The sequence below is a fragment of the Saccoglossus kowalevskii genome, chromosome 22 (assembly GCF_978046115.1).
Source record: "Saccoglossus kowalevskii chromosome 22, keSacKowa6.1, whole genome shotgun sequence".
Classification (NCBI taxonomy): domain Eukaryota; kingdom Metazoa; phylum Hemichordata; class Enteropneusta; family Harrimaniidae; genus Saccoglossus; species Saccoglossus kowalevskii.
The window spans coordinates 9,419,687-9,432,597 of record NC_140662.1 but is presented as its reverse complement, the minus strand read 5'-3'; the positions used below and the strand labels follow the sequence as shown (position 1 = coordinate 9,432,597).

General features: G+C 37.3%; 14 non-coding genes across 14 annotated transcripts; all 14 read right to left on the bottom strand.

The window, feature by feature from the left end:
- Positions 1 to 1,306: 1,306 nt before the first annotated feature.
- Positions 1,307 to 1,378, bottom strand: TRNAP-AGG (transfer RNA proline (anticodon AGG)). Its single transcript has one exon. It is a non-coding gene; the product is annotated as a tRNA-Pro (tRNA).
- A 136-nt stretch (positions 1,379 to 1,514) lies between these two features.
- TRNAP-UGG (transfer RNA proline (anticodon UGG)) lies at positions 1,515 to 1,586 on the bottom strand. The gene has a single exon. It is a non-coding gene; the product is annotated as a tRNA-Pro (tRNA).
- A 389-nt stretch (positions 1,587 to 1,975) lies between these two features.
- TRNAP-UGG (transfer RNA proline (anticodon UGG)) lies at positions 1,976 to 2,047 on the bottom strand. The gene has a single exon. It is a non-coding gene; the product is annotated as a tRNA-Pro (tRNA).
- A 2,630-nt stretch (positions 2,048 to 4,677) lies between these two features.
- On the bottom strand, positions 4,678 to 4,749 carry TRNAP-UGG (transfer RNA proline (anticodon UGG)). Its single transcript has one exon. It is a non-coding gene; the product is annotated as a tRNA-Pro (tRNA).
- Positions 4,750 to 5,138: 389 nt separating this feature from the next.
- On the bottom strand, positions 5,139 to 5,210 carry TRNAP-UGG (transfer RNA proline (anticodon UGG)). Its single transcript has one exon. It is a non-coding gene; the product is annotated as a tRNA-Pro (tRNA).
- Positions 5,211 to 6,059: 849 nt separating this feature from the next.
- Positions 6,060 to 6,131, bottom strand: TRNAP-UGG (transfer RNA proline (anticodon UGG)). Its single transcript has one exon. It is a non-coding gene; the product is annotated as a tRNA-Pro (tRNA).
- Positions 6,132 to 6,719: 588 nt separating this feature from the next.
- On the bottom strand, positions 6,720 to 6,791 carry TRNAP-UGG (transfer RNA proline (anticodon UGG)). The gene has a single exon. It is a non-coding gene; the product is annotated as a tRNA-Pro (tRNA).
- A 595-nt stretch (positions 6,792 to 7,386) lies between these two features.
- On the bottom strand, positions 7,387 to 7,458 carry TRNAP-UGG (transfer RNA proline (anticodon UGG)). Its single transcript has one exon. It is a non-coding gene; the product is annotated as a tRNA-Pro (tRNA).
- Positions 7,459 to 8,721: 1,263 nt separating this feature from the next.
- TRNAP-UGG (transfer RNA proline (anticodon UGG)) lies at positions 8,722 to 8,793 on the bottom strand. The gene has a single exon. It is a non-coding gene; the product is annotated as a tRNA-Pro (tRNA).
- A 390-nt stretch (positions 8,794 to 9,183) lies between these two features.
- On the bottom strand, positions 9,184 to 9,255 carry TRNAP-AGG (transfer RNA proline (anticodon AGG)). Its single transcript has one exon. It is a non-coding gene; the product is annotated as a tRNA-Pro (tRNA).
- Positions 9,256 to 10,772: 1,517 nt separating this feature from the next.
- TRNAP-AGG (transfer RNA proline (anticodon AGG)) lies at positions 10,773 to 10,844 on the bottom strand. The gene has a single exon. It is a non-coding gene; the product is annotated as a tRNA-Pro (tRNA).
- A 746-nt stretch (positions 10,845 to 11,590) lies between these two features.
- Positions 11,591 to 11,662, bottom strand: TRNAP-UGG (transfer RNA proline (anticodon UGG)). Its single transcript has one exon. It is a non-coding gene; the product is annotated as a tRNA-Pro (tRNA).
- Positions 11,663 to 12,051: 389 nt separating this feature from the next.
- TRNAP-AGG (transfer RNA proline (anticodon AGG)) lies at positions 12,052 to 12,123 on the bottom strand. Its single transcript has one exon. It is a non-coding gene; the product is annotated as a tRNA-Pro (tRNA).
- A 598-nt stretch (positions 12,124 to 12,721) lies between these two features.
- Positions 12,722 to 12,792, bottom strand: TRNAP-UGG (transfer RNA proline (anticodon UGG)). The gene has a single exon. It is a non-coding gene; the product is annotated as a tRNA-Pro (tRNA).
- Positions 12,793 to 12,911: the final 119 nt, after the last annotated feature.

Here is a 12,911-nt window from a genome sequence, read left to right as displayed (position 1 = left end):
TTGCACTGCAGGGAATTCTCCATTTCATTGCCATTATTGTCTACTTGTTGGCACATTCCGATGTGGTCGCAAAATCCCCGGTCAGTATAATTGTGAGAATTTATATTATTGTTTTTCTGTCGAATTTCATATCTTGAATTGAAATGCAGGCATCATAATGCAATATGTTAAAAAATGTGGGCTCGTCTGGGATTTGAAACCGAGACCTCTCGCACCCTAGGCGAGAATCATTCCCCTAGGCCAACGAGCCAGACATACATTCAACAAACGTATGTATAGGTCGGAAAATAATTTATAAATATCTCTTTTCTAAAAGTGTTCAAAGGTTGCCTTATTGATGCAAGTCGAATCTTCAGCAGCCATTTTTCTAACTTTGGCAAAATTATGGGCTCGTCTGGGATTTGAACCCGAGACCTCTCGCACCCAAAGCGAGAATCATACCCCTAGACCAACGAAACGATTCTGACTAATGAGTTAGGTGAGAAATTAAAAAAAATCAGTTTTATTCAGTTTTGCGACTCAATTGACAAGTTTTAAAATAGTATTTAGCAAGTCTTTATACAATTCCATTTCAGGGTAATGATTCAGTAAACGAAATCAAAAACTCATCTTTAAATTTCGAGTAAACTAACAGCCAAAGCGAGTGTCCATATTTGTGATTTACTGCCTTGCACTGCAGGGAATTCTCCATTTCATTGCCATTATTGTCTTCTTGTTGGCACATTCCGATGTGGTCGCAAAATCCCCGGTCAGTATAATTGTGAGAATTTCTATTATTGTTTTTCTGTCGAATTTCATATCTTGAATTGAAATGCAGGCATCATAATGCAATATGTTAAAAAATGTGGGCTCGACTGGGATTTGAAACCGAGACCTCTCGCACCCAAAGCGAGAATTATACCCCTAGACCAACGAGCCGATTCTGACTAATGAGTTAGAAGAAAAATTAAAAAAAATCAGTTTTATTCAGTTTTGCGACTCAATTGACAAGTTTTAAAATAGTATTTAGCAAATCTTTATACAATTCCATTTCAGGGTAATGATTCAGTAAACGAAATCAAAAACTGATCTTTAAATTTCGAGTAAACTAACAGCCAAAGCGAGTGACTATATTTGTGATTTACTGCCTTGCACTGCTGGGAATTCTCCATTTCATTGCCATGATTGTCTACTTGTTGGCACATTCCGATGTGGTCGCAAAATCCCCGGTCAGTATAATTGTGAGAATTTCTATTTTTGTTTTTCTGTCGAATTTCATAACTTGAATTGAAATGCAGGCATCATAATGCAATATGTTAAAAAATATAGGCTCGTCCGGGAGTTGAACCCGGGACCTCTCGCACCCTAAGCGAGAATCATGCCCCTAGGCCAACGAGCCAGACATACATTCAACAAACGTATGTATAGGTCGGAAAATAATTTATAAATATCTCTTTTCTAAAAGTGTTCAAAGGTTGCCTTATTGATGCAAGTCGAATCTTCAGCAGCCATTTTTCTAACTTTGGCAAAATTATGGGCTCGTCCGGGATTTGAACCCGAGACCTCTCGCACCCAAAGCGAGAATCATACCCCTAGACCAACGAGCCGATTCTGACTATTGAGTTAGGAGAAAAATTAAAAAAAATCAGTTTTATTCAGTTTTGCGACTCAATTGACAAGTTTTAAAACAGTATTTAGCAAATCTTTATACAATTCCATTTCAGGGTAATGATTCAGTAAACGAAATCAAAAACTCATCTTTAAACTTTCGAGAAAACTAACAGCCAAAGCGAGTGACTATATTTGTGATTTACTGCCTTGCACTGCAGGGAATTCTCCATTTCATTGCCATTATTGTCTTCTTATTGGCACATTCCGATGTGGTCGCAAAATCCCCGGTCAGTATAATTGTGAGAATTTCTATTATTGTTTTTCTGTCGAATTTCATAACTTGAATTGAAATGCAGGCATAATAATGCAATATGTTAAAAAAAGTGGGCTCGTCCGGGATTTGAACCCGAGACTTCTCGCACCCAAAGCGAGAATCATACCCCTAGACCAACGAGCCGATTCTGACTATTGAGTTAGGAGAAAAATTAAAAAAAATCAGTTTTATTCAGTTTTGCGACTCAATTGACAAGTTTTAAAACAGTATTTAGCAAATCTTTATACAATTCCATTTCAGGGTAATGATTCAGTAAACGAAATCAAAAACTCATCTTTAAACTTTCGAGAAAACTAACAGCCAAAGCGAGTGACCATATTTGTGATTTACTGCCTTGCACTGCAGGGAATTCTCCATTTCATTGCCATTATTGTCTACTTGTTGGCACATTCCGATGTGGTCGCAAAATCCCCAGTCAGTATAATTGTGAGAATTTCTATTATTGTTTTTCTGTCGAATTTCATATCTTGAATTGAAATGCAGGCATCATAAAGCAATATGTTAAAAAATGTGGGCTCGTCTGGGATTTGAAACCGAGACCTCTCGCACCCAAAGCGAGAATTATACCCCTAGACCAACGAGCCGATTCTGACTAATGAGTTAGGAGAAAAATTAAAAAAAATCAGTTTTATTCAGTTTTGCGACTCAATTGACAAGTTTTAAAATAGTATTTAGCAAATCTTTATACAATTCCATTTCAGGGTAATGATTCAGTAAACGAAATCAAAAACTGATCTTTAAATTTCGAGTAAACTAACAGCCAAAGCGAGTGACTACATTTGTGATTTACTGCCTTGCACTGCTGGGAATTCTCCATTTCATTGCCATGATTGTCGACTTGTTGGCACATTCCGATGTGGTCGCAAAATCCCCGGTCAGTATAATTGTGAGAATTTCTATTATTGTTTTTCTGTCGAATTTCATAACTTGAATTGAAATGCAGGCATCATAATGCAATATGTTAAAAAATGTGGGCTCGTCTGGGATTTGAACCCGAGACCTCTCGCACCCAAAGCGAGAATCATAACCCTAGACCAACGAGCCGATTCTGACTAATGAGTTAGGAGAAAAATTAAAAACAAATCAGTTTTATTCAGTTTTGCGACTCAATTGGCAAGTTTTAAAATAGTATTTAGCAAATCTTTATACAATTCCATTTCAGGGTAATGATTCAGTAAACGAAATCAAAAACTGATCTTTAAATTTCGAGTAAACTAACAGACATAGTTAGTGACCATATTTGTGATTTACTGCCTTGCACTGCAGGGAATACTCCATTTCATTGCCATGATTGTCTACTTGTTGGCACATTCCGATGTGGTCGCAAAATCCCCGGTCAGTATAATTGTGAGAATTTCTATTTTTGTTTTTGTGTCGAATTTCATAACTTGAATTGAAATGCAGGCATCATAATGCAATATGTTAAAAAATCGTCCGGGAGATGAACCCGGGACCTCTCGCACCCTGAGCGAGAATCATGCCCCTAGACCAACGAGCCAGACATACTTGCAACAAACGTATGGATTGTCGGAAAATAATTTATAAATATCTCTTTTCTAAAAGTGTGCAAAGGTTGCCTTATTGATGCAAGTCGAATCTTCAGCAGCCATTTTTCTAAGTTTGGTAAAATTATGGGCTCGTCCGGGATTTGAACCCGAGAGGTCTCGCACCCAAAGCGAGAATCATACCCCTAGACCAACGAGCCGATTCTGGTTAATGAGTTAGGAGAGAAATTAAAAAAAATCAGTTTTATTCAGTTTTGCGACTCAATTGACAATTTTTAAAATAGTATTTAGCAAATCTTTATTCAATTCCATTTCAGGGTAATGATTCAGTAAACGAAATCAAAAACTCATTTTTAAACTTTCGGGAAAACTAACAGCCAAAGCGAGTGACCATATTTGTGATTTACTGCCTTGCACAGCAGGGAATTCTCCATTTCATTGCCATTATTGTCTCCTTGTTGGCACATTCCGATGTGGCCGCAAAATCCCCGGTCAGTATAATTGTGAGAATTTCTATTATTGTTTTTCTGTCGAATTTTATAACTTGAATTGAAATGCAGGCATCATAATGGATATGTTAAAAAATGTGGGCTCGTCCGGGATATGAACGCGATAGCTCTCGCACCCAAAGCGAGAATCATACCCCTAGACCAACGAGCCGATTCTGACTAATGAGTTAGGAGAACAATTAAAAAAATCAGTTTTATTCAGTTTTGCGACTCAATTGACAAGTTTTAAAATAGTATTTAGCAAATCTTTATACAATTCCATTTCAGGGTAATGATTCAGTAAACGAAATCAAAAACTCATCTTTAAACTTTCGAGAAAACTAATAGCCAAAGCGAGTGACCATATTTGTGATTTACTGCCTTGAACTGCAGGGAATTCTCCATTTCATTGCCATTATTGTCTACTTGTTGGCACATTCCGATGTGGTCGCAAAATCCCCGGTCAGTATAATTGTGAGAATTTCTATTTTTGTTTTTGTGTCGAATTTCATAACTTGAATTGAAATGCAGGCATCATAATGCAATATGTTAAAAAATCGTCCGGGAGATGAACCCGGGACCTCTCGCATCCTAAGCGAAAATCATGCCCCTAGACCAACGAGCCAGACATACTTGCAACAAACGTATGGTTTGTCGGAAAATAATTTATAAATATCTCTTTTCTAAATGTGTGCAAAGGTTGCCTTATTGATGCAAGTCGAATCTTCAGCAGCCATTTTTCTAAGTTTGGTAAAATTATGGGCTCGTCCGGGATTTGAACCCGAGACGTCTCGCACCCAAAGCGAGAATCATACCCCTAGACCAACGAGCCGATTCTGACTAATGAGTTAAGAGAGAAATTAAAAAAAATCAGTTTTATTCAGTTTTGCGACTCAATTGACAAGTTTTAAAATAGTATTTAGCAAATCTTTATTCAATTCCATTTCAGGGTAATGATTCAGTAAACGAAATCAAAAACTCATTTTTAAACTTTCGGGAAAACTAACAGCCAAAGCGAGTGACCATATTTGTGATTTACTGCCTTGCACTGCAGGGAATTCTCCATTTCATTGCCATTATTGTCTACTTGTTGGCACATTCCGATGTGGCTGCAAAATCCTCGGTCAGTATAATTGTGAGAATTTCTATTATTGTTTTTCTGTCGAATTTTATAACTTGAATTGAAATGCAGGCATCATAATGGAATATGTTAAAAAATGTGGGCTCGTCCGGGATATGAACCCGAGACCTCTCGCACCCAAAGCGAGAATCATACCCCTAGACCAACGAGCCGATTCTGACTAATGAGTTAGGAGAACAATTAAAAAAAATCAGTTTTATTCAGTTTTGCGACTCAATTGACAAGTTTTAAAATAGTATTTAGCAAATCTTTATACAATTCCATTTCAGGGTAATGATTCAGTAAACGAAATCAAAAACTCATTTTTAAACTTTCGAGAAAACTAACAGCCAAAGCGAGTGACCATATTTGTGATTTACTGCCTTGCACTGCAGGGAATTCTCCATTTCATTGCCATTATTGTCTCCTTGTTGGCACATTCCGATGTGGCCGCAAAATCCCCGGTCAGTATAATTGTGAGAATTTCTATTATTGTTTTTCTGTCGAATTTTATAACTTGAATTGAAATGCAGGCATCATAATGGAATATGTTAAAAAATGTGGGCTCGTCCGGGATATGAACGCGATAGCTCTCGCACCCAAAGCGAGAATCATACCCCTAGACCAACGAGCCGATTCTGACTAATAAGTTAGGAGAACAATTAAAAAAATCAGTTTTATTCAGTTTTGCGACTCAATTGACAAGTTTTAAAATAGTATTTAGCAAATCTTTATACAATTCCATTTCAGGGTAATGATTCAGTAAACGAAATCAAAAACTCATCTTTAAACTTTCGAGAAAACTAATAGCCAAAGCGAGTGACCATATTTGTGATTTACTGCCTTGAACTGCAGGGAATTCTCCATTTCATTGCCATTATTGTCTACTTGTTGGCACATTCCGATGTGGTCGCAAAATCCCCGGTCAATATAATTGTGAGAATTTCAATTATTGTTTTTCTGTCGAATTTCATAACTTGAATTGAAATGCAGGCATCATAATGCAATATGTTAAAAAATGTGGGCTCGTCCGGGATTTGAACCCGAGACCTCTCGCTCCCAAAGCGAGAATCATACCCCTAGACCAACGAGCCGATTGTGACTAATGAGTTAGGAGAAAAATTAAAAAAAAACAGTTTTATTCAGTTTTGCGACTCAATTGACAAGTTTTAAAATGGTATTTAGCAAATCTTTATACAATTCCATTTCAGGGTAATGATTCAGTAAACGAAATCAAAAACTGATCTTTAAATTTCGAGTAAACTAACAGACATAGCTAGTGACCATATTTGTGATTTACTGCCTTGCACTGCAGGGAATACTCCATTTCATTGCCATGATTGTCTACTTGTTGGCACATTCCGATGTGGTCGCAAAATCCCCGGTCAGTATAATTGTGAGAATTTCTATTTTTGTTTTTGTGTCGAATTTCATAACTTGAATTGAAATGCAGGCATCATAATGCAATATGTTAAAAAATCGTCCGGGAGATGAACCCGGGACCTCTCGCACCCTAAGCGAGAATCGTGCCCCTCGACCAACGAGCCATACATACATTCCACAAACGTATGGAATGTCGGAAAATAATTTTTAAATATCTCATTTCTAAAAGTGTTCAAAGGTTTCCTTATTGATGCAAGTCGAATCTTCAGCAGCCATTTTTCTAAGTTTGGTAAAATTATGGGCTCGTCCGGGATTTGAACCCGAGACCTCTCGCACCCAAAGCGAGAATCATACCCCTAGACCAACGAGCCGATTCTGACTAATGAGTTAGGAGAGAAATTAAAAAAAATCAGTTTTATTCAGTTTTGCGACTCAATTGACAAGTTTTAAAATAGTATTTAGCAAATCTTTATACAATTCCATTTCAGGGTAATGATTCAGTAAACGAAATCAAAAACTCATTTTTAAACTTTCGAGAAAACTAACAGCCAAAGCGAGTGACCATATTTGTGATTTACTGCCTTGCACTGCAGGGAATTCTCCATTTCATTGCCATTATTGTCTACTTGTTGGCACATTCCGATGTGGCCGCAAAATCCCGGTCAGTATAATTGAGAGAATTTCTATTTTTGTTTTTCTGTCGAATTTCATAACTTGAATTGAAATACAGGCATCATAATGCAATTTGTTAAAATTTATGGGCTCGTCCGGGAGTTGAGCCGGGGACCTCTCGCACCCTAAGCGAGAATCGTGCCCCTCGACCAACGAGCCAGACATACATTCAACAAACGTATGGAATGTCGGAAAATAATTTTTAAATATCTCATTTCTAAAAGTTTTCAAAGGTTGCCTTATTGATGCAAGTCGAATCTTCAGCAGCCATTTTTCTAAGTTTGGTAAAATTATGGGCTCGTCCGGGATTTGAACCCGAGACCTCTCGCACCCAAAGCGAGAATCATACCCCTAGACCAACGAGCCGATTCTGACTAATGAGTTAGGAGAGAAATTAAAAAAAATCAGTTTTATTCAGTTTTGCGACTCAATTGACAAGTTTTAAAATAGTATTTAGCAAATCTTTATACAATTCCATTTCAGGGTAATGATTCAGTAAACGAAATCAAAAACTCATTTTTAAACTTTCGAGAAAACTAACAGCCAAAGCGAGTGACCATATTTGTGATTTACTGCCTTGCACTGCAGGGAATTCTCCATTTCATTGCCATTATTGTCTACTTGTTGGCACATTCCGATGTGGCCGCAAAATCCCGGTCAGTATAATTGAGAGAATTTCTATTTTTGTTTTTCTGTCGAATTTCATAACTTGAATTGAAATACAGGCATCATAATGCAATTTGTTAAAATTTATGGGCTCGTCCGGGAGTTGAGCCGGGGACCTCTCGCACCCTAAGCGAGAATCGTGCCCCTCGACCAACGAGCCAGACATACATTCAACAAACGTATGGAATGTCGGAAAATAATTTTTAAATATCTCATTTCTAAAAGTTTTCAAAGGTTGCCTTATTGATGCAAGTCGAATCTTCAGCAGCCATTTTTCTATGTTCGGTTAAATTATGAGCTCGTCCGGGATTTGAACCCGAGAGCTCTCACACCCCAAGGCGAGAATCATACCCCTAGACCAACGAGCTGATTCTGACTAATGAGTTAGGAGAGAAATTAAAAAAAATCAGTTTTATTCAGTTTTGCGACTCAATTGACAAGTGTTAAAATAGTATTTAGCAAATCTTTATACAATTCCATTTCAGTGTAATGATTCAGTAAACGAAATCAAAAACTGATCTTTAAATTTCGAGTAAACTAACAGCCAAAGCGAGTGACTATATTTGTGATTTACTGCCTTGCACTACAGGGAATTCTCTATTTCATTGCCATGATTGTCTACTTGTTGGCACATTCCGATGTGGCCGCAAAATCCCCGGTCAGTATAATTGCGAGAATTTGTATTATTGATTTTCTGTTGAATTTCATAACTTGAATTGAAATGCATGCATCATAATGAAATATGTTAAAAAATATGGGCTCGTCCGGGAGTTGAAGCCGGGACATCTAACACCCTAAGCGAGAATCATGCCCCTAGACCAACGAGCCAGACATACATTTAACAAACGTATGGATTGTCGGAAAATAATTTATAAATATCTCTTTTCTAAAAGTGTTCAAAGGTTGCCTTATTGATGCAATTCGAATCTTCAGCAGCCATTTTTCTAACTTTGGTAAAATTACGGGCTCGTCCGGGATTTGAACTCGAGACCTCTCGCACCCAAAGCGAGAATCATACCCCTAGACCAACGAGCCGATTCTGACTAATGAGTTAGGAGAGAAATTAAAATAAATCAGTTTTATTCAGTTTTGCGACTCAATTGACAAGTTTTAAAATACGTATTTAGCAAATCTTTATACAATTCCATTTCAGGGTAATGATTCAGCAAACGAAATCAAAAACTCATCTTTAAACTTTCGAGTAAACTAACAGACAAAGCGAGTGACCATATTTGTGATTTACTGCCTTGCACTGCAGGGAATTCTCCATTTCATTGCCATGATTGTCTACTTGTTGGCACATTCCGATGTGGTCGCAAAATTCCCGGTCAGTATAATTGTGAGAATTTCTATTTTTGTTTTTCTGTCGAATTTCATAACTTGAATTGAAATGCAGGCATCATAATGCAATATGTTAAAAAATATGGGCTCGTCCGGGAGTTGAACCCGGGACCTCTCGCACCCTAAGCGAGAATCATGCCCTTAGACCAACGAGCCAGACATACATTCAACAACCGTACGTATAGGTCGGAAAATAATTTATAAATATCTCTTTTCTAAAAGTGTTCAAATGTTGCCTTATTGATGCAAGTCGAATCTTCAGCAGCCATTTTTCTAACTTTGGTAAAATTATGGGCTCGTCCGGGATTTGAAGCCGAGACCTCTCGCACCCAAAGCGAGAATCATATCCCTAGACCAACGAGCCGATTCTGACTAATGAGTTAGGAGAGAAATTAAAAAAAATCAGTTTTATTCAGTTTTGCGACTCAATTGACAAGTGTTAAAATAGTATTTAGCAAATCTTTATACAATTCCATTTCAGTGTAATGATTCAGTAAACGAAATCAAAAACTCATCTTTAAACTTTCGAGTAAACTAACAACCAAAGCGAGTGACCATATTTGTGATTTACTGCCTTGCACTGCAGGGAATTCTCCATTTCATTGCCATTATTGTCTTCTTATTGGCACATTCCGATGTGGTCGCAAAATCCCCGGTCAGTATAATTGTGAGAATTTCTATTATTGTTTTTCTGTCGAATTTCATAACTTGAATTGAAATGCAGGCATAATAATGCAATATGTTAAAAAAGTGGGCTCGTCCGGGATTTGAAACCGAGACCTCTCGCACCCAAAGCGAGAATTATACCCCTAGACCAACGAGCCGATTCTGACTAATGAGTTAGGAGAAAAATTAAAAAAAATCAGTTTTATTCAGTTTTGCGACTCAATTGACAAGTTTTAAAATAGTATTTAGCAAATCTTTATACAATTCCATTTCAGGGTAATGATTCAGTAAACGAAATCAAAAACTGATCTTTAAATTTCGAGTAAACTAACAGCCAAAGCGAGTGACTATATTTGTGATTTACTACCTTGCACTGCTGGGAATTCTCCATTTCATTGCCATGATTGTCGACTTGTTGGCACATTCCGATGTGGTCGCAAAATCCCCGGTCAGTATAATTGTGAGAATTTCTATTATTGTTTTTCTGTCGAATTTCATAACTTGAATTGAAATGCAGGCATCATAATGCAATATGTTAAAAAATGTGGGCTCGTCTGGGATTTGAACCCGAGACCTCTCGCACCCAAAGCGAGAATCATAACCCTAGACCAACGAGCCGATTCTGACTAATGAGTTAGGAGAAAAATTAAAAACAAATCAGTTTTATTCAGTTTTGCGACTCAATTGACAAGTTTTAAAATAGTATTTAGCAAATCTTTATACAATTCCATTTCAGGGTAATGATTCAGTAAACGAAATCAAAAACTGATCTTTAAATTTCGAGTAAACTAACAGCCAAAGCGAGTGACTATATTTGTGATTTACTGCCTTGTACTGCAGGGAATTCTCCATTTCATTGCCATGATTGTCTACTTGTTGGCACATTCCGATGTGGTCGCAAAATCCCCGGTCAGTATAATTGTGAGAATTTCTATTTTTGTTTTTCTGTCGAATTTCATAACTTGAATTGAAATGCAGGCATCATAATGCAATATGTTAAAAAATATAGGCTCGTCCGGGAGTTGAACCCGGGACCTCTCGCACCCTAAGCGAGAATCATGCCCCTAGGCCAACGAGCCAGACATACATTCAACAAACGTATGTATAGGTCGGAAAATAATTTATAAATATCTCTTTTCTAAAAGTGTTCAAAGGTTGCCTTATTGATGCAAGTCGAATCTTCAGCAGCCATTTTTCTAACTTTGGCAAAATTATGGGCTCGTCCGGCATTTGAACCCGAGACCTCTCGCACCCAAAGCGAGAATCATACCCCTAGACCAACGAGCCGATTCTGACTAATGAGTTAGGAGAGAAATTAAAAAAAATCAGTTTTATTCAGTTTTGCGACTCAATTGACAAGTTTTAAAACAGTATTTAGCAAATCTTTATACAATTCCATTTCAGGGTAATGATTCAGTAAACAAAATCAAAAACTCATCTTTAAACTTTCGAGAAAACTAACAGCCAAAGCGAGTGACCATATTTGTGATTTACTGCCTTGCACTGCAGGGAATTCTCCATTTCATTGCCATTATTGTCTACTTGTTGGCACATTCCGATGTGGTCGCAAAATCCCCGGTCAGTATAATTGTGAGAATTTCTATTTTTGTTTTTGTGTCGAATTTCATAACTTGAATTGAAATGACCTCTCGCACCCTAAGCGAGAATCATGCCCCTAGACCAACGAGCAGGACATACATGCAACAAACGTATGGATTGTCGGAAAATAATTTATAAATATCTCTTTTCTAATAGTGTGCAAAGGTTGCCTTATTGATGCAAGTCGAATCTTCAGCAGCCATTTTTCTAAGTTTGGTAAAATTATGGGCTCGTCCGGGATTTGAACCCGAGACCTCTCGCACCCAAAGCGAAAATCATACCCCTAGACCAACGAGCCAATGCTGACTATTGAGTTAGGAGAAAAATTAAAAAAAATCAGTTTTATTCAGTTTTGCGACTCAATTGACAAGTTTTAAAACAGTATTTAGCAAATCTTTATACAATTCCATTTCAGGGTAATGATTCAGTAAACGAAATCAAAAACTAATCTTTAAACTTTCGAGAAAACTAACAGCAAAAGCGAGTGACTATATTTGTGATTTACTGCCTTGCACTGCAGGGAATTCTCCATTTCATTGCCATTATTGTCTACTTGTTGGCATATTCCGATGTGGTCGCAAAATCCCCGGTCAGTATAATTGTGAGAATTTCTATTTTTGTTTTTCTGTCGAATTTCATAACTTGAATTGAAATGCAGGCATCATAATGCAATATGTTAAAAAATATGGGCTCGTCCGGGAGTTGAACCCGGGACCTCTCGCACCCTAAGCGAGAATCATGCCCTTAGACCAACGAGCCAGACATAAATTCAACAACCGTACGTATAGGTCGGAAAATAATTTATAAATATCTCTTTTCTAAAAGTGTTCAAATGTTGCCTTATTGATGCAAGTCGAATCTTCAGCAGCCATTTTTCTAACTTCGGTAAAATTATGGGCTCGTCCGGGATTTGAAGCCGAGACCTCTCGCACCCAAAGCGAGAATCATATCCCTAGACCAACGAGCCGATTCTGACTAATAAGTTAGGAGAGAAATTAAAAAAAAATCAGTTTTATTCAGTTTTGCGACTCAATTGACAAGTTTTAAAACAGTATTTAGCAAATCTTTATACAATTCCATTTCAGGGTAATGATTCAGTAAACGAAATCAAAAACTCATCTTTAAACTTTCGAGAAAACTAACAGCCAAAGCGAGTGACCATATTTGTGATTTACTGCCTTGCACTGCAGGGAATTCTCTATTTCATTGCCATTATTGTCTTCTTGTTGGCACATTCCGATGTGGTCGCAAAATCCCCGGTCAGTATAATTGTGAGAATTTCTATTATTGTTTTTCTGTCGAATTTCATAACTTGAATTGAAATGCAGGCATAATCATGCAATATGTTAAAAAAAGTGGGCTCGTCCGGGATTTGAACCCGAGACCTCTCGCACCCAAAGCGAGAATCATACCCTAGACCAACGAGCCGATTCTGACTATTGAGTTAGGAGAAAAATTAAAAAAAAATCAGTTTTATTCAGTTTTGCGACTCAATTGACAAGTTTTAAAACAGTATTTAGCAAATCTTTATACAATTCCATTTCAGG